This window comes from Sus scrofa, chromosome 14 (assembly GCF_054392235.1).
Source record: "Sus scrofa isolate SSC_HxYL_T2T_F1_AM1 chromosome 14, Sscrofa_HxYL_maternal_Yorkshire_Landrace_v2.0, whole genome shotgun sequence".
NCBI lineage: Eukaryota > Metazoa > Chordata > Mammalia > Artiodactyla > Suidae > Sus > Sus scrofa.
Window position 1 is genome coordinate 146,067,401 of NC_139396.1, and position 25,625 is coordinate 146,093,025.

At 50.0% G+C, this 25,625-nt stretch overlaps 1 protein-coding gene and 1 non-coding gene across 45 annotated transcripts in view; both read left to right on the plus strand.

The window, feature by feature from the left end:
• The window catches only part of TCF7L2 (transcription factor 7 like 2), a 203,666-nt gene that overhangs the window by 44,440 nt on the left and 133,601 nt on the right, over window positions 1–25,625 (plus strand). The gene's annotated exons all lie outside the window — the stretch shown is intronic.
• On the plus strand, window positions 1,208–1,314 carry LOC146397062 (U6 spliceosomal RNA). Its single transcript, XR_014828523.1, has one exon. It is a non-coding gene; the product is annotated as a U6 spliceosomal RNA (small nuclear RNA).

The window sequence follows — 25,625 nt, forward strand, 5'->3', positions numbered from 1 at the left end:
CTTTTCCATTGTGGGGTATTTGGTGAGGTTGGGTCATATTTCTCCTCCTCCCCTGTCCATCCTCCACCCTCTGCTCCTAGCCCCTCCCCGAGTCAGCCAGCCACAGCCTCCTCACCTCAACTCTATGCAAACTGGGTTTTGACAAACATGATTTACGGGGTATTTGGGGAAGGCTCTGCAGGGCAGGCCCCGAGTCAGGAATGTTTCCTGCAGCCTGTGTGTCCAGTGGGTGGGCGGGCCTTCATCGCCTTGCCCTGGCTTGGGGTCGGGCCTGCTCAGAGGGCCGGAGAGCCATGGAAGGTTGGCGAACTCCAGGCTCTCCCAGGTCTTCGGATGCTCCTAGAAAAGCAGGGCCTGAAACTTTTATCACCATGACTGCAGGTGAAAGACTTTCCTTTGGCTATGCTGGTCCAACAAAGACTATTTTATTTATGTGTTTCCAAGCCCTTAAAAATTCTTTTAGGGCACATCAGTGGGGAGTTAATAGAAACTTTGAAATAAGAAAAATGCCTGCAGGGTAAGCAGAACCCCAGCCAGCCAGCTCCGAGTTGTGTGCTCTTAGCTGGTAAGTAGGTTCTCGGAGAGGCGGCTGGCTGGATGGGTTAGTGAGCTGTGGGCTGTTTTCTTCAGCGCCTTGGTTTTCAATGTTTCAGTGTTTTTTTTTTTTTTTTTTCCCTCTTCCTTCTCCTGGTGCTGAGGGAGGACTGCTCTGAACTTTGGGCACGTTAGCCGCCAGAGGGTCCCCTACTATTTCTGGTTCATGCCACGAAGAAAGCCTGGAGCAGGATGATTGTGCCCCCGCCCCAAGAACCAAATCACCCTTGAAGATACTTGTTAGCATGAAGGGATGTTGTCCTCTGAGTGTTGAGTTTAAAGTTCAGCAGAAGAGGTGTGACTCTAAGCCAGGCATTACTAAGATAGTTTGTTTTCCCCCAGAGTAATTTCCTCAAGAATTAAAGGCCCTTGGACAAATTGTTTCCATTGTCAGCATAGATGGGAGGTGCTTTGGGGTCCAAGCCCAGCTGCTCAGGGGTTTGGATGCTTGGGGCGAGTCGCGCTCTCTCGGGGCCTCCCCCACGTCTCCATCTGTAAAATGGTGCCATAATCCCTGGCACCGTGGCCGATGGTGGGAATTAAATGGGCTGACAGCGACCAGCCCTCGGTTCCTATTCTTAGGAAGAGAAAGCTGCGACTTAGGCAGCCCGTGGTGCTCGCTTCGGCAGCACATACTCTAAAATTGGAACGAATCAGAGAAGATTAGCATGGCCCCTGCGCAAGGATGACACGCAAATTCATGAAGCGTTCCATATTTTTAAACAACTCATACAACTCAACTGCACAAAAACCAACAGCCCATTGGAAAAATGGGCAAAAGACCTGAATAGACATTTTTCCAAAGAAGACATACAGATGGCCAACAAGCACATGAAAAAATGCTCAACATCCCTGATTATTAGAGAAATGCAAATCAAAACTACCACGAGATACCACCTCACACCAGTCAGAATGGCCATCATTAATAAGTCCACAAATAACAAGTGCTGGAGGGGGTGTGGAGAAAAGGGAACCCTCCTGCACTGTTGGTGGGAGTGGAAGCTGGTACCACCACTATGGAGAACAGTAAGGAGGTACCTTAGAAATCTATACATAGAACTACCATATGACCCTGCAATCCCACTCTTGGGCACATGTCCAGACAAAACTTCCCTTGAAAAAGAACATACATCTGCATGTTCTTTGCAGCTCTATTCACAAGAGCCAAGACATGGAAACAACCCAAATGTCCATCGACAGATGATTGGATTAGGAAGGTGGGGTATATATACATAATGGAATACTACTCAGCCGTAATAAAGAACGACATAATGCCATTTGCAGCAACATGGATGGAACTAGAGACTCTCATTCTGAGTGAAGTAAGTCAGAAAGAGAAAGACAAATACCATATGCTATCACTCATATCTGGTATCTAATATACAGCACAAATGAACCTTTCCACAGAAAAGAAAATCATGGACTTGGAGAATAGACTTGTGGTTGCCCGGGGGTGGTGGGGGTGAGGGGGAGGGAGTGGGAGGGATTGGGAGCTTGGGGTTAACGGATGCAAACTATTGCTTTTGGAATGGATTAACAATGAGATCCTGCTGTATAGCATTGAGAACTATGTCTAGGTACTTACAATAGAGCACGACAATGGGAGAAAAAATTACGTATACATGTCTGTGTAACTGAGTTCCCAGTGCTGTACAGTGGGGAAAAAAATTGTGTTGGGGGAAATAACAATTAAAAAAAAAAAAAAAAGAAAGCTGCAGATTCTATTCAGTGTTGTACGAGGCCTGGGACCGTATCAAGGTGGCCGACTTCAGACCTTGATGCTTTGGGCTCAGTTTTCTGGTCCTTGAGTCCTTGCTGTGTCCTGGGTGGGGGACCAGCTGCCTGGGGGCCCGGCTTCTCTGTTGTTCCTTGGGGCTGCCAGCTCCAGCTTGTCCAAATGGAAGTGATCTTGCACCTCAGGGGGCATTTGGCAATGCCTGGAGGTACTTAGGATTGCCATTCCTTGGGGGTTGCTACTGGCATGGAGTGGGCAGAGGTCCGGGATACTGCTGAGCATCCTCCAGTGCGCAGGAGAGACCCTTAAAGAATTATCCAGGAGTTCCCGTCGTGGCGCAGTGGTTAACGAATCCGACTAGGAACCATGAGGTTGCGGGTTCAGTCCCTGCCCTTGCTCAGTGGGTTAACCACCCGGCATTGCCGTGAGCTGTGGTGTAGGTTGCAGACGCAGCTGGGATCCCGCATTGCTGTGGCTCTGGCGTAGGCTGGTGGCTACAGCTCCGATTCGACCCCTAGCCTGGGAACCTCCATGTGCCGTGGGAGCGGCCCAAAGAAATAGCAAAAAGACCAAAAAAAAAAAAAAAAAAAAGAAAGAAAAAAGAATTATCCAGCCCAAGCAGTCGGTGGGGCCGAGGGTAAGAATCCCTGGGCGGTGTCCGGTGTGGGTGAGCCTCTGTGTGTGTTTCCTGGTCTCCATTTGGGTGAGGAAACCCCACAGGCTGCCCTGGTGATCACTGTGGGGGTGCTCCCCTGAGCCCCGGCCCTGGTGTTGGTTGTGGGACCGTGAAGATGGAAGCAGGCCCATGAAGAGCCCTTAGATGCCACCGGAGAGAGAGGAGCTTCATTTGATTTATTTAGCGGTTCTCTTAAATCAGCTTCATTTCTATTTTGAGACTTTCTCTTCAGAAATTACAGGAAGACACAAAGAAAAAGAAAAATCACATTATCCCTCCAGTTTTTCTTGGAAGAGGGCCTAGTGAAGGAGTCAGAGTTCCCCACCTCTTCACATGTAACTCCTTGGAACGCTTTGCTATGTCTGTAAATTTTGCTTATCTCTAAATTGCATTTCAGGGTCTCTGTGGGTATGTTTGTGCATATATGTGTGTGGGTGTGCGTGTATTCTTAACATATGAGAATATATATATCAGATACACATGGATATATTTTTATTCATACATGTATGTGAAATAAGCATAGAAAGAAACGAATTTTTGGAATCTTAGCCATCAGAGACTTATGTAATGACCAGAGGCAGCCCTGATTATGTATATGGGCAAAGCTTTTGTGGACAAAGTCTCCTTTGTGTACCATACAAAACAAGCTTTTCTTCAACATTGGACATGCAAGTTGGCCTCCTCCAGCGAGGGCCTCTCTCTATCCCTCCTACCTTTGAGCAAACATTATTTATTGTGGCCGATGTGTGATTAGGTCTTGATTTGGGGCTTCCTTTTGATGCTTTTCCTTTGTGGGATCTCCCCCATGTGCCCCCTGGAGACCCTTTGGCTGCCAGAACCTTTGTTTGCCAACCACCCAGGTGGTGCCAGTAGCATCTGCTTTGTGGCGCGCTGTCCCCAGAGTCCCAGCATGGCCTCGGGATGGTCTCCGTGATTGGACCTGGATGCCTCCTGGAGTCACTTTTGGGCTCAGAAAGAAACGGCTCTGCTCTCTTCCCCCGTCTCCTCCCCTCCCTGACCCCCTTAAGCTGTCTGAACCGTTTGTAGCTTTGTTTCTAGCAACTTCGGCAACGTTTTATGGACGAGCAGGGGAGAGGAAAGGGAACTCATGTAAGATAACCTACTTCGCCCCAGCCACGGAGCCCAGTCATTGTCCCTTTTCCAACGTTCTGGTACCACTCGGTGGGATTCTCACTAAATAAACAGGAGGAACCTGACGGCGGCTTCTGCTGGGGAACTCGCCTGAGGTTCCACAGACAGCAGGGGTCAGGGGCAGGGTTTGACTCAGATCCGAGACCCCCATGAGTGGGTGGGTGGTCGACCTCCAGGGCTTTTCGATGGCTCTGGGCTCAGTGGGCCTCTGCAGCTGGAGGCTTCAAGCCTAGCCACGGGCAGCGAGGACTGGGAGCTGGAGGATGGACCCATTCAGAGGCACTTAGGATACCCTTGGGCCTGGAAGAAATAGGTGAAGCCTGGAATTGGTAACCCCCTTCACAGATGGAAGAAGCAGGCGGAGAAAGGGGAAGTTGATTGCTCAAGATCAATCAGGTAGTTTGCACTTGATGAATGAGAAGAGATTTCCCAGTTGCTTGAGGAGAGGGAGGACCTTTGATCTTTAGGCGGAGAGCCAGGGAGTGGAGCAGGCTCTGGGGTGGGGCGCTGTTCAGGCAGGAAGTACAGCGTGGGTCACTGTAGTAGGAAAGTCATGGAAGGGCAGAGAGGGCAGGATTCACCGCCAAGGAGAAATGGGGTCTCCATAGATGCCGGATGGGACGAGTCAGTATTTCAGGGGAGCTGTGAGGGAGCTGCAAGTGAGTTCTTCCTCTGGAGAATGGGCAGCTCAGTGGACAGTAGTACTTTCAAGGCTTTTGGTCATTAGGTTGAGACGCTAATAGGGTCCAGCTCTATCACAAAGAGATAGCGGCTGGCCACATGAAATAAGAGTGCTTTCAGAGTTCCCCGGTGGCTCAGCAGGTTAAGGACCCAGCATTGTCACTGCTGTGGTGTGGGTTGCTGCTGTGGCGAGGGTTCGATTCCCCGCCTGGGAATTTCCACATGATGCCATGTGGCAAAACAGAACAACACAAAACAAAACAAAAAACCCCAAACCTTTTCAGAAATCCTCGTCTTTTACAGGAAGACTTCCCTGTCTGAAATTGAGATGGCATTTTTCTTCTCCCGGTTGTGACTCACCATATGTTTTCAGCAAGTTAACATTAAATTTCCCACACGGAGTGGAATTGTCTTGTGGGGTGTGGGTCTTTACACAGCTCTACTCTTTAAAAACCCTTTCTATGAATCAGAATGCCTTCCTACCTCTGCCACCGTGCTTGTGAGGGTTTGGGGGCAGTGGGAGTGGGAGTAGGGGTGAGGGCTCTATTTTATGATGCTCAGGCCCTAGACATATTGCCTGGCCCCTGGCAGGTGTTGAGCCAACGAGGAATGAATGAGTGAACGAGCCAGTGAAGCTCTTGGTGCTCAGGGTGGTCTTACGGATGGGCTGACATGCTATTAATAGGATCCTTTGACGGGTGTGTGGTGAACGCATGAGCGGCAAGCCCTTCCGCCGTCCAGGTAGCAGATAGTTACGTGCTGGTCAGGGAGCTGTGCTGGCAGGAAGCTTGGTTCTTGGGGGGCATGGCTCTGAGGTCTGTGCCTGGCGTTAGTTGGCAGGGTCACTGCAGGGGAGGTGCCCCGCTCGCTGGGCTTTAAGTTGAGCCTGAGCAGCTGAATTCTAAGTCCTTAGCTGCAGTCTGAGGTTCATCGTAGCTGTGATCTGCTGGACTCCACCCTGGCTTTGGAAATGCTCTCACTGCCTGCTGACCCTGCAGCGGAGAGCCGTGATCCCTAAGGCACCGGGAACTGCTTGACCCCAGGCTGCTTCTATGCTTATCGCTCCCTCCCTGCCGCCCCTGCCTCCCTGTCTTGCTCCAGGGTTTGAGATGGAACAACCACTCCTTGCCCTGGGGTGAGGATTACTCCCTGAAGGATGGGGGCGATGGGGGGAGCCGGAGGACCTTATCCCCCAGTGGCTGTCCTTGCCGTCATCCTGGAATTCTTGCCTGGAATCCCAGGGAATGAAAGAGGGAAAACCACTGTCGGTTTGGGCAGGGATCTCAGTTGCTGGGTCTGGTGGCTCCCCTGTCTGGGCCACGGTGTCACTGTCTAAATGTGGAATGTAGCTGTTATATGTGCTGGGAAATAAAAACCAAGACTGGTCTAGCGGAACCACAGAGGTAGGAAAGGGAGGGGAAAAGCACAGCGTTCCAGAGCGGTGCGGAGGGGGATGGAGAGCCACTCTGTTGGTATCCGAGAGAAAGAACTTGTTAGAGACTTGAAGAGAGGGAAGATAAATTTGGCCTTAAGGGCCTCCGATTCCTTTCAGAGATTTTCTTGCAAAAAAATAAAATGGAACTCAGGAGATGTAGCAAATTGGGAAAGAGCACATTCTGGGCGTAATGAAAGGTCGTCCCGCAAGAATTTGCTTCTCTATTTTATCCTTTAGCCAAATTTTTCTTTCTTAAAGGGGAAAGAGGGGGCAGAGATAGGCTTATTTATTTTCTTGGTGGAAACCTCGGTTTTTGCATTTCAAGCCAATCTTCTTCTCCTGGCTCAGGACAAGCAAAGCCCTGTGGAGTGGTTCACAGTGGTGCTCTAGAGGCAGAGCCCACCTAGACCCTCCCACGAGGGAAGGCAGGTGCTATCGGTGTAACTCCCCCTGCCCCGCCCCGCCCCTTTGACTTCTGGAGGATAACTTGAAGTATCCAGCAGTGTGATTTTTACATGCTTACTCCTATGTAGCCACAACCTAGATCAAGATAAAGGACCTTTTCCAGCCTCCCGGAGACCCTCTTGCGCCCCTTCCGAGAGAGAAGCATTCTGTCCCTTCCCAGAGAGAAGCACATCCGATTTCTATGACCAGAGCTTTCCTCTTTTAGAATTTCATGTACATAGAATCCTCACTGTTTTAATCTTAACGTCATAGCCCTCTTCCCTATCAAAATCCAGTCTATTGGAATCTTTGGCTGTTTCTTCATAAAGAATACTTTTTTGTCTTACCTTGTGTCACAGAATTACAGGTGGAAAAGCCTAGGGCACTGCTAGAAGCCTTGGGGGCTGGCCTCTGCCCATCCTTCGGGCTTTTTCAGTTGCTCCACCTTCTCGCTCCTTTCCACGCCAAGCCAGCCCCCCAGCACACTGTCCCCACAGCTTCTTGCTCTTATCCTCCCCATCCTCCACTCGCCACAGCCTCGGGGGGACTCCTAGGGCAGCTGCTGTCCTTGAAAGGACAGTCCCTTCCCTGCCACACGGGCATCCCTGTAATTGTCATTGCCTGGTGTGGTTATTTGATTAACATGTGCTTTCGCCTCAGATGGAGAGCAGGGTGGTGTCTGGTGCAGAGCGGACGCCCGGCTCAAGTTGGTTGGGTGATTAGACGGGCTCATGGAGCAGCTTTTGGCTCTTTTGTGTGTGTGTGTGTGTGTGTGTGTGTGTGTGTGTGTGTGTGTGTGTGTAGGGGGGGCGGGGGATGGGGTGGGGGGTACGAGGCCGCCAAAGTGGTTTTCTTCTTGGGGGTTCTGTGTGTTTCCAGGTAGGAGATGTTTCAAGCACACGGATTGTCATTGTCCCCAAAGTCTGTGTCACGAGTGACCTCATTTCTTGTCCAGCCTTATTCCTGCACCCTGGCCCGCCCTGGGCCTCTCTGGAGCAGGCTCCCTCTCCTGCTCGCTCTCTTGGCCAGGATTTTAACATATATCACAGGCTGGTAGGCTAAGAGCTTGGGACTTCCCCTCACCACACTCAAAGCCTTTGATCTTTTGCTTTGGAGGTAACATCAAAAGGAAGGCTGAGGAAGACAGCCAGGCTGTGAAGTTCAACGTTCAAGTTAATAGCTTGACTGAAGGTTGTGCTGCGTCCTGGCAGCATCACCGAGGCTGCAGTAAACATGGCGATTCTGCCACATTTTCCTGGAAATGGAGCTGCTGTTGTCAAAGGGCTGCATCTGCTTTTGGAATGAATTGGGGCATCAGGGAGGGTCTTTCCTTCACCCCCTTTCCTTGGAAGTGTGAAAGCCTGGGGAGACCATGTATGTTGGGGATGTGTGGCGGGGGGAGAGGGAGCCCAGAGGAAGGATCAGAGAGGGGTGACCCCATGGATCGTCCCCTGGAAGTTTCTCTTTCCCTGCTTCCAGGGTTTGCTGTCTGCCCGCCTTTCTGCGTGGCATCTCTGTACCACTTACTGTTCCTGGGTTAGCCGAGGGTTTCCGAATTCTGATGGAATTCAAAGAAGGCCGCAGGCAGGCAGCTTGGCTGGGGCCTGGGAAGTCTGCGCGGCCCAGGCAAGCACTGCTGCAGTGAGAGAGCAGCCGGCCCCAGCGCCGGGAAGGGAATTACAGAAAAAGCCAAAGCGAAATCACCCCTTCAGTCTCTTCTGTTCGGTTTCTCTGCTGAGCTTTGCGGGCACTTGTTTTGAAGCTGGTTTTATGGAACATTTTCTGGAATGCTTCTTTTTCAGGTTTTCATCCGAAGCTGAGTTGGAGTCGTTTTCTAACACATTCTGGCCTCAGCACCATTTGGCACGTGATTCACATGGGGGATGACCTTGTTCCTTAAATTAAGCAGGTCATCTTCCCCAAACTTGCCTGTGTTCCTTTTTGTTGTGGGTCCAGAGCTTCCTGGGAGCATGTGCTCCTGCTCCTGTCCAGCGTTGGGAACCACCCCCTCTGTCCTCACCCTCAGTCTTCCTCGAAGTTACCTGTCTCTCCCCTCACCTGTCCCTCCCCAAAGGGCACTCCAGCACCCCTTTCCTGGGGATCTTGCAACCCCAATGAGGTCAGCGTGGTGCAGCCAGAATTCCCAATGGATTTCTTTGGTGTGGTTTCTTAGGTTCTCTCATCCCTCTACCCACTTGGTGATTTTTGGCATAACTGTATACCACCTGCACTGTTATTTATTGGATGCATTCAAACGTTTGATTCACTTATTTAAGCTCAGTTGTGCTGGAAGCCTTAACATCTGTGAAACTGGTGTGCTAGTTATTGTTTTCTAATACATATGAATATGATCCTCTAACTATTCAGTTTAATACCTTGTACCACCTGAGGAGTTCCCGTCGTGGCTCAGTGGTTAACGAATCTGACTAGGAACCATGAGGTTGCAGGTTCGATCCCTGGCCTTGCTCAGTGGGTTAGGTATCTGACATTGCCGTGAGCTGTGGCATAGGTTGCAGACGCGGCTCGGATCCCGCGTTGCTGTGGCTCTGGTGTGCGGTGGCTATAGCTCCGATTTGATCCCTAGCCTGGGAATCTCCATATGCCACGGGAGTGGCCCAAGAAATGGCAAAAAGACAAAAAGACAAAAAGACAAAAATAAAAAAAATCTTGTAGCACCTGAAATGATGCTTGGTCGCCCTACAGTTTGGGAAACGCTGCTTTAAGAGCGCTCCCTCCCCCTTCCCTCTGTGGTATCTTGCAAGTTTGGGCATCAGTTGACACCTAGCTCTCTCATCTTTCTCTTCCTGCTCCTAAGTCCAGCTGACTCCTGCTCGGCTCATGCTTGTATTCAAAATCCTGTGCACAGCATGGTCCTAGGCTTCCAGAAGTCAGTTTTATATGGGCTAGAATTCATTTCTGATCAGATGGGTCCCTCCTCCATCATTTTTGCTTCTCGTGCTATGTCTCAAGTCTGTAGATGGGTTCACTGAGTCCCCACGATTTTTCATGTTGTCCCCATTTTTTTGAGGTGGATGCTGAAGCTGGCTAGGGCAACCCGCCATAGCTCTGGGTTGAGTTACCTTCTGAAAGGTCTCAGCAAATCCCTGCCACCTCTTGATCAGAGTTGTTGGCACGGGTACCCTGTGGTTCTAGGTTTTCAGCCCTTGAGACTCTCAGCTGCATTCATTATAAATGTCCCCTTGGTGCCTTGTGGAAAATGCATCTCCTGCCAGTGATGGGCGTGGGCTTCTGGAATTTCCTCAGAAAATACAAGATGCCAGCCTCTGGGGAGGGGTCTCCAGAGCTTCAGGGACACGTCCTGGGGTGTCGAGGAAATACTGCTCTGGGAGGATGCTACCGCTTGCCCTAATCCCTTGGACTGGGTGCCCAGCCGGGCTTCCCTGGCTGAGATAGGTATATTTTTTTGGCCCAGCTTAAAGCTGTAAAGAGCCATTGTCAAATTTGTTTAACTTCTCAATTCATGTTCTTTAGCAGATGGGGAATTGAAGCTAGCATTTCTGGACAGAGCCTTTCATACATTTAAGAAAACCTGTCGAGTCTCCTGGGGGGAGAGGCGAAGGAGAGATGAAAAGGCTTTCCCCAGACCTGCTTGGTAGCATGGTCTGTTCTTTTAGGTAATTAAGGGAGACCATAAAAGATGAGCACATGTGTCCATTTACCTTTCACTTGGGGGGCTTATATCCTTGCTTGGTCTCCTTTGACTTTGTACCTATGAGTCACCTGTAGGCCCCTGCGGGCTCCGTTTTCATTGTTCTCTGTCTCAGCTGCTGCAACACACCGCTGGGGACTGAAGAATGGGGCTTTTTGGGGTCTTTGGGAACTTTGAGTTTACCTCCAGAACCTGGAGAAACTTGCTTCTGTGTTTGCTGGGCAGGGCCTCCTAGTGAGAGTGGCTGGGGTGGGGCAGCCAGGTGAAGGGGTCACAGGAGCAGGTGCAGAGGGTGCGTGTCTGTGTCATTCTTTGTGATGGAAGCTCCTGCCCTTAGATGTCTCTTATCCGTCACATATTAGGACAGTGGCTCCCCACATGTGCTGCACATTTGAATCAACTGATGATCTTTTATAAAAATGTGAAAGCCTTGGTCCCACTGTGTGGGAGGAGCCAGGCATCAGTAATTATACAGATCCCTGAGTGGTTCCAAAGCTTAGGCACCGCTGTATTAGGAGGACAAGACTTGAGTCAGTTGCATTCTGTGTTGCTTCTGCTCGTCATTCACTAGGTGCTCTTCTAAGGATTTACATACATCATCTCTGTGACTCCTCATGCACTTGAGGAGGTAGTAGTGTGGCCCCCATTTTACAGGCACGCCAGCTGGAGTTCAGAGAAGTTTGAGCACCTGCCCAAGGTCACCGAGTTAGTCTTTGGTGGGAGGAGGCATTGAGTTCAGGTATCTCTGCCTCCAGAGTCCACGTCATTGCCCTGGTTAAGGGCAAGAGGGGAGGGGTGGGGAATTGTTCTCATAGGCTGGAAAATATTTGGTACCTGCATGCTCAAGCCTTGACATGACTAGTAATTTTCTTACATAGAGATCAGAAGATTCCAGGTGGAGGAAACCGCATGAGCAAAGGCACGGAGTCACGGAGTCCTCTGCAAGGCAGGGCGGCTGGGATACTGTGTGAGAGGGCAGTTAAGAGATTGAGTGGTGGTGGTGGATGGTTCTGGAGATAGAGAGGTTGGTTGGGCTTCTACCGCGAAGGACCTTGATTGCCACCTGCTCAAAAGACCTCAGATTCTCCTGGGCTCTGGTAAAAAATGCAGACTCTAGGGTGGGCCCTGAAAGTCTGCGTTTCTCCCAACTCCGTGCAGCTGCTGCGGCTATTACACTTTGAGTTTGAGGCTTTTGGGCAGTGGTTCCCAGACTTTGCTGCACGGGAGCAGCACCCTGGGAGACTTTTAAAATCCTAATGTCCAGGTCTCGCTCTACTCCAGTTAGGTCAGAATGTCGGAGGGATGGGGGCCAGACATTGGTATGTTTAAAGGATATTCAGGTCTCTCTGGAGTGCCCGATCCAGAAGCTGCTCTAGAGGGTGGGGGAGGTGGTCCTTGCTGACTTTGAATCAGGGGACTTGACCGCTCCATTCACAGAATGGAGAGGACAGATTGAAGCAGAGTTGAGAACGATTGCAGTTGGTGTCTCTGTTAATGAAACCTGCAGTATTTGCTGAGGCTGTGCAGTGGGCCAGGTACTGTTCTGGGGGCTGGGGGTACAGCAGTGTGCTGCCGTGATGATCTGAAGTAGTGGGAAGGCAGGGTTCTGAGAGCAGAGAAGCATTTTATGAAGGAGGATGCCCAGGACTTTGGAGTTTCAGGAAATTTGGTTGGGACCCCAAACTAAAATTACTTTTTCTTTCTGTGATGCAAAGGTTTCCTGGACATTGAGTAATGAGTAGCAAAGGATGGATGACCTTGCTGCGCCCAGGTCCTCTAGAAGCCTTGTCATATATGTACAAGTACCTGCCTGGCTCATCTTTTCTGCAGCTTCCTTAAGGGTCTTATCTAAGGAATATTTGCTTTCCTTCTTTTGGGGTCACTTTCAGTGTTTGAAGGCACCAAAACAGTGTTCTCAAAAATAATGTTAATTTGAAATTCACATTTTTCGTCAGTTTTGACTGGTGAGAACCAGCAAGTGCTGACTAAGGCTCTCTTTATATATATTCCACTGTCTCTGTAACCCAAGAGTGTGTGGCTGGAACTTGAGTCGGATGCAAAAACTGGTAAAGTTAGCAGGTGAGGACAGGGGTGCAGGCACTTAGGGAGTAGCCTCTGGAAGAGCCTGGCCTCTGAGTAGCGGGGGTGGTTGGACGAGGAATGTGTTAGTTTCTGCATTAGCGTCTGGCTGCAACGCCAGCAGTCGCAGTCCCCATCTGTGCCATGTCTGCATTCCCCTCCCAAATCTTCTTGGTCCAGGAACTATAAATAGGGGGCTTCAGGACTGTGGTGGGGCTGGCGGAAGGGCCATCTGCTTGTAGTTACCTATTTGAATATCGTTCCTACTGGAACCAGATTAAGACTGTCTGGTTGTTTAGTGGGGATTCATTGTAAGGCCTGACGATGCTTCCAGAATGGAAGTACACGCTTGGCACTTGAGCTTGGTGTGTTGACTATGGCAGTGCTTGAGTTCAGGAATCCCCGTGCTAAGCCTGGCTCCTGAAATGAGTAGATTTCATGCCAGGGTCAGTGAAATCTCTCGTTTGGCCTTGGGCCTTTTCGCTTCATGCCGGGTTATTAATACTGCCTCTTTTCTCCTTACAAGTGCCCTGGTTTGGCCCATGCACTGCACGGTCACCCCTAGTTATTATCTAGGACCAGTTGTGGCTGGTAACTTTAGCATTGCTTGAGGAAGCCACGGCTTAGAGCCATGGATAAGGCTGTGGGGCAGCTTCTGCCTGTCACCTTGTTGCCCCCTCCCCTCTGCCCTCTTTGTGGGTGGGAGGGTGTCGTCCTGGGGAGAGTTGGGAATTTTTGGATGTTAGAAACCCTGAAATGTTTTGGGACCAGGCTGTGTCAGTTCCTTTCCTCTGCCGTCTCTGCAGGATTCTGGAGGAATAATGAGTTAATGTTTGCAGAGCACTTTGAAATCCTCAGATGAAAGGCACCAGAGAAGCAGAAAGTATTATTATTTATTATTAGTCTGAAGCAGCATGGGCAGCGCCTGTTGCCTGTGCTGTTTGCTTCTGCTCGACAAAACTGAAGGCAGTGTGCGCAGTCGCCATCAGTGATGCCCAAGACTGTGGACGGGTGATGCGAGGGCAGCGTGGGCACACACAGTGGTCCCGGGACAGGCACCTCCTAACCCCGGCACGAGGGCTGCCTTCCTGTGGGGTCTGGGGTGATGTGGGGCTTTCCCATCCATCCTCTTGGCCCGCGCTCCATGCATCACATTTTTAATGTAAATTTCATTTGATTTAATGATATTAATGCTAAGGAATCTGTTTGCTGGGGACCCTAAGGTACTTGTGTGAAGAGTAGGGATTGAGAAGGACCTTTTGCTGTGGTAGAGTGTTACACATTGCTTCATGCTGGCCTCAAATGCATATGTATCAACATTGCATTTCAAAAATTTTGGCATGCCAAGGCAGGCAGGTACCCCGCAGCTCTGCATAGAGCAGGGCTCCCCAAAGCGAGCTCTCCGGCCCTGTACCCTTCACCCCAGCTTTCTCAGGCCACAAGTGAATTCATCAGCTGCCTTGGTGTGGGGGAGATGGGACTGAGGGGGAGGAAAAGAAAACCACTGGGCCAGTCCTTTTTGAAAGGAGAGATTTGGTTTACCTTCTACTTATCAGCAGAATGACTGGTTCCCCCCCACACCCCCAATAAAAACCTAAGCTAGTCATTAATAAATGCCCCTTCCGCCACCCAGGTCCTGACATCTTCCGATAGGAACACTGATGTGAGCCCCAGGCAGCCTCTGCTGCCTGGTGTTCTGTAAACTTGATGATGTCTCTTTGCCCCGAGGCTCAGAAACCCGGAGGACTGACCACTTCTTGAGGCTTATCTCCGGTTTGCAAAGAGCCCCCGGCTAGCAGAGCTGAGGATTCCTGTACCAGCCACTCCCCACCCTCCGCCCCCAGCATATTCTCTTCCACTCTCAGTCTCCTGTGGACACAGACAGCTAGTCATACTCAAGTCCTAGTTTGCAGTGAAGCCAAAAATTGATACATGTTTTCTCTGCCCGAACACTTTCTGAACCTTGGATTGAGTTTGTAAGACTTTCCTAAACCGTCAGGGATTCGAGCCCCACGGAGTGGTCATATTTGGGGCAGGGCTGGAGAGCTTTCTGGATGATTTCCTCCACGGCCAGGCATGGTTTTTCGATTGTAGGACCCCATGCGGCGGGGGGCCGTGGACGTTATCCCATCTTAACCTCCAAGGAAACTGAGAAATTGCCCCGAGATGGAGTGCGAACTAAGCATCCTTCTTCCTGGTTCCTCCTTGGGTGTGCCTTTCAGCTGCCCACCCTGTTTCCTTTGCCAGTTGTCCCGTAGCAGCTGAGATACCCTTAAATGAAAATTCTCCCTTGTTTCTTTTGGTCAGAGCCTTGTTGAGAAGGAGGAGGGGACCGGGGGGGCTCTCTTGGATGTGAGTAAGGGAAAGCCTGCCACGCAGGCTCTGGTCACTGGGAACTTTCTCCCTTCCACCCAGGGCCCTCCTCCTTGCAGGGTGTGCACCTTGCAGAGTCTTCTAAGAAAGTCTCTGGTTAGGGGGAAATTCAGGCTTTCCTTTCCCGGTCACCTTATTTCTCAGAAAAAGAACAGGAACCAAATTTTTATTCAGTCCCTCGCTGGGTCTATTAATTGGTTCTCATTTACTTTTCACAGCAGCTTTGCAAACAGGGTATGTTTTATGTTCATTTTACAAATGAGAGAACTGAGGTCCAGAGAGGTTCTGGATAGACCTTTAGTCTTTAAAAACGCATTTCTTTGCAAACCAGATTTTTAGCAAACTTTAGAGGCCTGAAGAGGTGGCATTGAGGCCATCAGCACTTAATTATGAAGCTGGCCCAGTGCTGGGTGATGGAGAAACCGCTGGTCTCTAAGAGACACTGAGTAATTTAATTCACCCCCCCCACCCCAAATCCATCTCTCATCACTGTGAGGAAACAACTACATTTTTATCATTAGTGGTGGTGAAGATTATGTGACCGGTGGCAAGTGTTTGACTAGTGCCTGGCACGTAGCAGGTGCTCAGTAAAGATTAGTCTCCCTTAAGATGTGGGAGGAGATTAAATTCCCTCTCTGGGGTATGTTGCCTTGCTCTCTGCTGCATTCTTTCTGTCCGTGAGGCTTTGAGAACACTGGGATGGGCAGTAAAGCATCTTTTGGGGTCCTCGGCATGCTGGTATTGAGAATGAGTGGAAGGTAGCCGGCCACAGACCCAGCCACCCCCTGCAGGCTTTATCCTGAGTCCTTCGTGAGACTTGCTGGCATGGACAGGCGGGTGTCTGTTCCTTTCAGTGTACACTTCCTGAACACCTAGCATGCCCAGCTGCCATGCTGGGAGCAGGAGAGAGAGGGGAGCAGCACGTGACCTTGGGAGGCAGCCATGAGAACCAGGAAGTGCAGGGAAGTTATTATGCGTGATGATGGAAATCTGAGCTGCGTCCAGATGTGACCCAGGAGCGAGAGTGGGTTTCTGGGGCTAGTGGGACAGTGCACATGAAGCCCGGAATGGGGTTCCCCCTGTGACCGGAGCACCTTTGAAGACGTCCCCGAGAGGATCCGGGAGAAACTGTGTCTTTGGTTTATAAGACAGGCTCCCTGGGTTTAGGGGCCCGTGAGTCCTTTTGGGGAAGTGGGGCAGTGGCTCGACCCCAGCAAACGTAACTGACCCACCGAGTTATCAGCCAACTTAAATGTCACCAAATGTGGCGGCCCCTTTCACCTTTTATGTCCTACCTAAGTTATGGCTCTCAGCTAGTTTACTGGAAAATATATTTTCTCAAAAATTTTTTTTTTCTTGAGGAGCCAAATGATGTGTTAGAAAATGTAAAGGAACAAGAAGGAATTGTCCATAATCCCACCATCTAGAGAAAAGCATTGCTAAACGGTGGTTGATTTTTCTTTTTCAAAGCAGTAAATAGATGAGTGTTCTGAATATATTGATTTCCCCCCCCTCCCCTTCGGGTGTGCATGTGGTCACGTGGGCAGCCAAGCTTTTTTTCAGGTGAATTTCATCCAGGCTTGACACCTGCCCCTTCTCGAAAAGTAAACCCCTATCTTATTTGTCTGGTGGTTTCACTGTGGATGGCACCAAGGGAGGCAAGCTGACGTTATGTTAAGGACTTGACAAGCCAGCACCCATCTGTTGGTTTCTTTGCTCTAACCTCTGAGCTGGTGATGGGCTGAAATGTCACCTTTGCCCTTCTTTAAAAGCAGGAGAAATGGGGGGTGAGTGGCTGGATGCCTCTGAAAATACTGGGAAGTGCTGTTGGCCGTAGGGTAAGCTTTTTAGAAGTTGGTACATGCAGTGTGTTGTTTTAACTAATGAATCTTCTGGGCCTGAAGATAATGAGGTCAGAGGGCAGCGAGGCCACCTTAGCACTCACTTGAGGGTCCACAACACCCAGAACGTGCCTGGCCTACTTTGCGGGCGGTGGGGGAAGATGGGGCTGGAATGCTTTTTTGATTGATAGCAGGGATTGGAAGATAGATGGAGTGGCCTCCTGGCTGATGGGGAGCCAACTGAGAAGAAGGTAGTGGGCGCCTCAGAGAAGCAAACAGAACAGCTTCCACCTACCTTTACCGCCTCACTGGGTGCTGGTCCATCTGCATCCAGTGCTTTGTGCTCCTTTTTCCTGAGTGGAAATGCAAGCATTCTGTGCAGCCCAGCTCCCCTCTTAACCTCCCCTCCCAACCCCCTGCCCTCATCCTCCTCTCCCCACTCCCCTTCCCCTCCCGCACCCCTTGCCCCTGGCTTGGCTTTACCTGATGCGAGTGTGCTTTGCTCAGACTCTGCAAATAGCAAGTTCCCAGTGACAGTGTGGCAACTGGATGCAGAGGCCGGTGCAGTCCTGTAATAATATAGCTTGTGTTTTTAGAATATTTGATGTTATATTTTACAGTCTAAGTGCTTTTCAGATACCTTTCTATTGTCTTTATTTTATAGATATATTAAATAACCAGGGCTTGTTTGGGGAGCCAGGAGAGGGTTGTGGGGTTAGAGGGAAGGGAACGGGTCTTGACTGACTCCTGAAGCTGCCAAGCAGCCAGCAACCTCAGTAATGGTTTAGGGGAAACTTTGCATCCACCTGAAGAGGGAGGGGGATGAGGGGAAATTATTTGACAATACCTGGGGATCAAGGGAGCCAGAATCTCTGTCCACTGTCACCCAGCAAGTTGGGTGAGAGCTGGGACCTTAGGCCCCGTGATCTTTCTCTTCTGTCTTCCACACCTAACGTCATGCCTGGTTCCGGCATCAATACGTATTTGTCGAATGTTAAATGAGGCTTAAAGAGACCGTTCAGGCTTGGCACAGGGGCACCGAGAGGCAAACATGTTTCCTGCCCTCATAACCTTCACTTCCAAATCCTGTCACCTCGAGCTGGTTGCCTAGGCTCTTCCAGCTCAGTTTCCTGAAAACTTCTCTAAAAAAATAGGTAAAGGACTCAGCAGAGGGCATTTTCTGTGGTAAGAACTCCACTCTTGGATGATTTCTGCTGCTTATTGCTTTCTTTGCATTTTTCCTGCTACACAGCGCCTTCTTTATTTTCACCTCCTAGAACATAAATGTCTGATGACACACTGTAGTGTTGGGTAATAACAACAATGGAAAAAGCATTCCTGACGTTAGTGCCAAAGTCCCCGCATGTGACCAGCATCAACTTAATAACAACAACGGTGGTTGGAGAGCTGGCATTTATTTCTCCAGCACCTACCGTACGGTCTTGGGGTGGCAGCATCTCTGATGGAAGGAGCTGTTGGCTGTATAAACTGCACTCCCCACATGTGTTTGTTCTGGGCGTTTGGTATCTCACTTGGCTTGTTTACAGCCTGGACATTTGCTCTGGCCATCCTCAGAGGACATGGTCAGTGCAGGAGGAAACCCACGCTGGTCTTTGGACCGGACTGGGGCTTGGCGATGGTCCCCAAACAGGGTGCCAATGGCTCATGCTTGTTTTTCTGCCTGACGGTAGTGAGCCCGAGGTACAGGGAGGACTTCCCTTTTCCCAACTGGCTAACCCCTTCTTTAGGCAATTTCTATTCTTTTTTTTTTTTTACTTTTTATTTTTATCTTTTGTCTTTTTAGGGCCTCATGCGCGACATATGAAAGTTCCCAGGCTAGGGTTTGAATCAGAGCTGCTTCCGCGATGTACACCACAGCTCATGGCAATGCTGGATCCTTAACCCACTGAGCGAGGCCAGGGATTGAACCTGTGTCCTCATGGATACTAGTCAGGTTCATTACCACTGAGCCACAGTGGGAACTCTTAGGCAATGTTTTTAGCAGGCAAGGTTTTAAATCTTATTGACATTTCCGAAGAAAGGTAGAGGAGGGGGAAAAAAAATCAAGACGTGTCTGGGAGAAAAGTGGCAGGTTTTTGTTTTTTGAGATTTTTTTTTTTCTTTGTCATTTTTCTTTCGTGTGCACATTGTAAAACCTCTTTCAGATGATGATTTCGTGTGGTTTCTTGGTAGCCCTGGAGCAGCTGCTGCTGGGTCTGACCTAGTGCATCTCAACCCCTGGTTCTGTGGGCCAGCCTGTGCCTTGTGTGTCTGCTGTTTGCAGAGCATGAAAGAGAAGAGTCAGAATTCTGCTGGGGTTGCAGACATTTTAAGAAATCTCTTTAAGTGTGAGGACCAGTTGGAGGGAAGAAATACAGTGGCTTAGAACACCAGGCCTGCAGCTGAGCTTTGGTGTACCTGGTTGGAGAGCAGACGTGGGGGAGACCAAGCGTAGTAATAGGAAAATTCCACTTGACCAGAAGGCTAGGAATGAATGAATGGGAGGATGGGGTGGGAGTAATCCGGAGAGGCGAGGCTGGTTAACTAGGAATGTTTTCGGTCACTTTGTTTTACTTCGGGCCAAGTGTTCATTTCCCTTTAATCATTGAATCATAAACAGGGATTTACTTTTTCGGATGATTTAGAATCGTGCAATGGCTCCAGGAGTTTTATTCTGACGGTGCCAATCATGTTAATAGCAATATCATAGCTAGCTAATAATATAATAGCATTTACTAAGCCCACACCATATGCGAGGCATCGTGCCAAGCCTGTGAACTCTGAGAGGTGGCTGTTGGGTGTATTCCCATTTTACAGATGAGGAAGCCAATGCTCACAGAGATGAAAGCCTTTGCCCAAGCCCACCCTACTTCTCAATGGTTCGTTTTGCTATCTTCTCTGTCTCTCTCTTTTTTTTTTTTTTTTTTTTTTTTGTCTTTTTGCCTTTTCTAGCGCTGCTCCCGTGGCATATGGAGGTTGCCAGGCTAGGGGCCTAATTGGAGCTGTAGCCACTGGCCTACGCCAGAGCCACAGCAGCGTGGGATCCGAGCCGCGTCTGCACCACAGCTCACGGCAATGCCGGATCCTTAACCCACTGAGCAAGGCCAGGGATCGAACCCGCAACCTCATGGTTCCTAGTTGGATTCATTAACCACTGAGCCATGAAGGGAACTCCTTTGCTTTCTTCTCTTAAAGAGCTCCATTTCTTTGAGAGTCGGCACTTGGCATATATTAGGCCCTCAGTACAGACCCTGGTGAGTGACTGGAGTTATGGAGCTGGGGTTTGAAGTTGGGTCTGAGCTGCCTCTAGAGGAGCTCTGGGAACTTGGTCTGAATGCATGCAGTCCCCGTGACCCCTATATTGCTGCTTTAGGTCCTCATAGTAGTAGGTTCCATTAACTCAGTGGGGGGCTCAGTGGTCCAAAGGAGAGGGCGCAAGGGACTCTGTGGAGGCAAGAACAAGGCTCCTGAGGCGCTTTGGCATTAAAGACACAGGCTGAACTGTCATTCGAGAGAATTTGCTGGATTAGTGTTTTTCCCCTCTGTTTGTGGCAGCGTGTGATTCGCTCTGAGGCCCTGGGTCTGCAGGGCGAGTTGGGCAGACTCCAGAAGACTTTGCAGGTGGAATGAAAATACCTGAGCAGAGGCTGAGCGGGACCCCATGAACTTGGCTTCCCCTCATTCAGGCAGCTGGAGCTGAATTCTCAAGGCAAAGCCCCTTGCCAGGGTACATAAAGAAAGGAAGAGGGAAATGTTTTAAATACTCCAATGAACTATTCTCTACTTTCCCGTTTCCATGTGGACAGTAATGGCGTGTCATTGGCAGCTGGTCTGCTCCTCAGCCACCCAACTCAACCAGCCCCTCTGTTGACTTCCTGCATTTATCATACGAATCGCGTGCATCTCGCCTCCCCTTTTAACTCCCTGCAGTGAGTGCTTGCTCCATGAACACGAACCCTATCAGCCTTCTATCTTGTACATCAAACAGGGGGAGTTTGTAGGGGATGCACGACCAATCGCTCTTATCCATCCTAAGAGGGAGGTACTGTTATTATCCCCATGTTATTATCCTCACCTGGCAGGCAAGGGTCTGGAGGCGTAGAGAGATGAAACCATTTGTACAAGGCTCCAGAAGTACCAAGCTACAGGTTCTGGATTTGAACCCAGGCATTCCAGCTCCTGGCCCTGTGCTCTTGACATTCTGCTGGTCGGACTTAGTGACATTTTAAGTTCATTTTTAACCAGCCTACCTCTTGTAGAAGCTTCTGTCAGCTGATCCCCAATGGGGAGATGAGATGGTGACCTCTGTCCATAGAGTGAGGTCAGGCTGGAAGAGAGAGCCCAAGAGCTGGTTAGATGGGTAGAGAGGCTGAGTTAGTTCCTCCCCCTGCCTTCCTAGCCTTTTCTGGGGATCAAGGCCCCTGTGACCGGACATCTTTAAGTTCAGCCTGCCTCTGTCTCTTTCCACCGCTGTCAAAAGACTGAGACCTGAAGTTCCATCTCCTGGATTTCGGGGAGCTCTTGGAGTGGAGGTGGCCAGGTTCCGTGGTCAGGGCTGGTTGGGATTACAAATAAACTGAAGCCTGGGAAACTTTCTTGCTATTAATAGTGCAGACCTTTAGGGGAGGGAATAACCAAACTTGATGCTGTTGGAATTGATTTTGCCTGTCCAGATGACATACTAATGAGCTAAGTGGGTAGCTGCCGATCGTTACTGCTCCTTCCCTAGCCAAGTTCTTTCAAAGCCGAAAACCACAAAAGCAGAGAACAAGTTGGTTTCCAGAGGCATGGCCACCCCGTCAAGCCTGGCGAGGTGGTCAGCTTCGGTTGCACGTGAGGAATCGGAAGTGGCACTTCACTCCGGATGAGTTGTGTTATCTAACTGCATTTCCTTACCTGGTGTCCTTTCTCCCTTTTGAAACAGGAATTTGATTTGGTGTCTGGATTTTTGATGGGGATATTTCTGTCTCTTCGGTGCCTTTGGGTTATTTTGGAGAGTTTCTCTCCCGGCCCTGGTGTGTCAGCGTGCTGTCAACTGCGCACACGCTCTCTGGGGAGAAAGTCTAAGTAAAACAACCCCAAGATCCCTGTCTCTTCAAATCATCCCCCTTTGATTGTAACATCCATTGCTCGGCTCTTCCTGGCATGTCCTGATCTCTCTCTCTGTCTACAATTAAAACCAAAACTGCCACTTGGTCCCAAGTCCCCGGAGGATCCAGGGTTCCTCACATTGGAAGTGGACAGAACTGTATTTCCTTCCCCAAATGGGGTGATTGTGCTCGAAATATCGCCTGGTAGTTTATTAGAGGAAACCTCAGGCTGGGGTCAGAGGCAGTTTCTCCTGCTGTCTTGCCCCTTTTTTCTAGATCTTTCTCCCTCCCCCACCCCCATTCAACTTAACACCCCTCCCCGCCCCCGCCCCATGGCATGCTGTCCGGGGTGGGGGGCGGGCAGCCCCGCATCTCTCTGGGCCACGCGTGAAGTTGGAGCACAGCAGCTTCACGGCGACCTGTCCTCACTCGTCCTTCTGGAACGTGAGGAAGGAATGTGGGGTGTGGACTTCCTTGAGAGACTGGGATTAGGCCAGTGGAGTCGGCCGGCAGATGAGAGGTGTGTGGGCCAAGGGAACCATTGTGTGAGGCGTCTCTGGACAGAAAGCCTGCCTTCATCTTTTCCTGTGCCCAATGGACAATTGAGACATTCAGCCCGCGTCTGAAAGGAGAGTGGGCCCGAGGGGTCTCGCAGACCCCGCCCAGAGGAAGGCTCCTAGGAGCAGCAGAGAGAGACAAGGATTACCAGCCGGAGAAACAACTGGGGCTGGTCCTGGGAGAGAATGTTTATTTCCTTGCTCTCTAGGAGGGATTTGGAAAGAGCCATAATCCTGGGTTAGGAGTAATTTGTTACAGCAAGATGATACTTGAGTGGCAGGCCGCTTCTGGCTGAGGCAGCAAGACTTGTGTGCAGGGGGGTCGGGGGGCCTCCCGAAGGTCAGCCTCACTAAATCTTCCCCCGGCTCAGGGCTGGTTCTTCCCCGAGCAAAATTAACCCGTGCCGCCGCTTGACCTTTCGGCTTCCTGGGTGTCGCCTTACGAAGCATCTCCCCGTGCATGTCACAGCTAGAACTGGACAGTAAAAATTTGGACAGGGAGACCTTGCTGGAGCCACCGACCTCTTTCACATGTGACAAGCGGGGGGAAAAAAAGTAAAAAGAAAACAGCCTGCTTCAGGGTTTCAGTTGGAGTTTGAGGTCTGTCTTGCATTTGGCTTCTACGGGGACTTGACTAGAGCATGTGAATTGGTTGTTGGTTGACCGCAAAGACTTTTGGTGTCACTTGTCCTCCTGGGGGAGGGTGTGAGAAGTACAGAATAGGCAGGAGACCCGCATCGGAAAAAGCCAAGTCCTGAGAGCTCCTGGCGGTGGAGAGGGGAAGGTCTCATCAGAAAAAGCCCAGTCTTGAGAGCTCCCGGCCGTGGAGAAAGGAAGGAATTTTTTCGAGTTCTTGATTTTAATATGTGCTGCAATCTGATCATGCATGCATTGCAAACAACCCTCCCAGGTCGCCAGGACCCTGTTACTCTCTCTCTGGCTTTGTACCTCTCAAGGGTCATCTGATGGCCACGTCTCTAACACTTTACGTGGTAAACCCGTAACTTCTGGCTTGTAAATCCCCCTGTGCAGTTGGAGGTGAAAATAGCAAAGCTGAACTCTCTTGGACCTTATGTAACTCTTCCTTTTACTTCATTTACACTGTTGACCCTTTGCGTTTGGAAAAGTTGGTCTGGAGATTTTAGGCAGGCGGTTCCCATGCGCATTTTTTAGATGGGAAACTGAGGTGCAGAGCCACGTGACCTGCCTGAGGCCGCAGGACGGTGGAGGATGAACTGTGGCTTCGGTTTTCTGAACTCTCTATGGTTCTGTTGCCTCAACTGCTCAGCTCGCTTTGTCTTTAGGGACATGCCCTGAAACAGCAGGCGTTTGGCTTCCTCACTCCCATGCTCTTCGCTGACACTGTTGACCCAGGGTATCCTGTGCGCGTCACATCTCTCCGGAAGCCCCGTTCACCTGCCATTGTAACAGTCCCTTCCCGAGATCCTACAGCTACTAGAATCACACTTGCGGAGTTCCCGTCGTGGTGCAGTGGTTAACGAATCCGACTAGGAACCATGAGGTTGCAGGTTCGATCCCTGGCCTCGCTCAGTGGGTTAAGGATCCGGCGTTGCTGTGAGCTGTGGTGTAGGTCGCAGACGTGGCTTGGATCCTGCATTGCACTGTGGCTCTGGCGTAGGCCGGCGGCTACAGCTCCTATTAGACCTCTAGCCTGGGAACCTCCATATGCCGCGGAAGCAGCCCAAGAAATGGCAAAAAAGACAAAAACAAAACAAAACAAAACAAAACAAAAACCACATTGTTTCTCAGGAAGCTTCGGAGGGTATGGTGGGGTTTTTTTTGTTTTGTTTGTTATTTCTTTAAAGAATGGGTTTACCTGCTTGGGGTTCATTGGTGAGCATTCTGGCATGATGGGTGGTGTCTGCTTGTCTCTGAAATGAATGTGAAAACCATCAGGTGACTCGCTGCATTCTTTTTTTCTTTTTCTTTTGAAATTCATTAAAAAAAATCGAGATCTAATTCACATACCATACAACTTACTCATTTAAAGTATACGGTTCAGTGGGTTTGGGTGTAGTCACAAGGTTGTGCAAACATCATCACTGTCTATTTCCAGAACATTTTTATCAACCCCCAAAGAAACTCTGTTCCCACTGGTAAAGAAACTCTGTGTCCCCTAATCTTCTGTCCCTCTAGTGCCTGACAATCACTGATTTGCTCTGTGTTCCTGTGGATTTGCCTATGCTGGATATTCCGTAGAGAAAGTATCATAGAATGTATGACTTCTTTGGTCTGCCTTCTTGAAGTTAGCATGTTTTCAAGGCTCATCCATGTTGCAGCATGAGTCAGTATTCATTTGCTGTAATTGCCAAGTAATATTCCATTGTATGGATATGCCACGTTTTATTTATTTTTCGATCAGCTGAGACTGGGTGTGCCCTTATCTCAGTGTGCTCCGTCTTCTGAGCTCCCTTGATGCCCACTCTTGCACCATGAGCTGCTCCTTGTCTTTCACTTTATTTTCCTGGTCCCAAGGTGCCTGTATCCACCTCAGCATGCCTGTAGGGGAACAGGTGGTAATGCAAGCATTCCATTTAATTGGAGCATACTTGGCCTTTTCCTAAGAAGCCATAATAAAAAGAACGTGGTGACCACAAGCTTGATTTGAAAATGAAACAATTCTAAATGTCTTTCTACCTTAAAGGTAGGTGGTCTCTGCTCTGTCTCTTAAGGAGGGGGTCCCCCGTGGCATTTATTGTGTTTTTATTGTGTCAACCACTGAGGGGCCGTGGGCCGCCCTGTCTAGAGGCTGAAGACCAGGAGACCTGTTGGAGCAAGATGGGAGGGCTGGGGCTCCTCTTCCACGTTCTCCCAGTGGCTTCATGGCCTCCGACCCTCCTCCAACCAGTGGCTCAGAGACTTGGGTGCATAGAGGGGCGGGGCTGGCATTTGCTTCGAATCCAGAGCCGTTTTGAGGGCACCTCCATCATGAAGCTCTTTGAAGACTTGGAGATGGCTAGTCCTGGGCTGCTTTCAGTCATGACAGAGGGACTCTGTCTCTGAGGCTGGTCCCCCTCCGTGTGTGTGTGTGGGGGGGGGGGGGCGCTGTGTGGCTGCCCCCTTTCTTTTGCTCCCACACATCTTTTGAGCCCTCCCCTGGGGGTCCCCTTTGCCCCTTCTACTCAGTCTCATTTGGGAGACTTTAAGAGTTCTGGCCAGAGAAACTCCGCATTCTGGTTCAGAATCCCTAGTAACTGTATGACTAAGTTGCTTAATTTCTCTCTGCCTCACTTTCTCCTCTTTTAAAATGAGTTTGGAGATTATCTGCTTTGGCTAC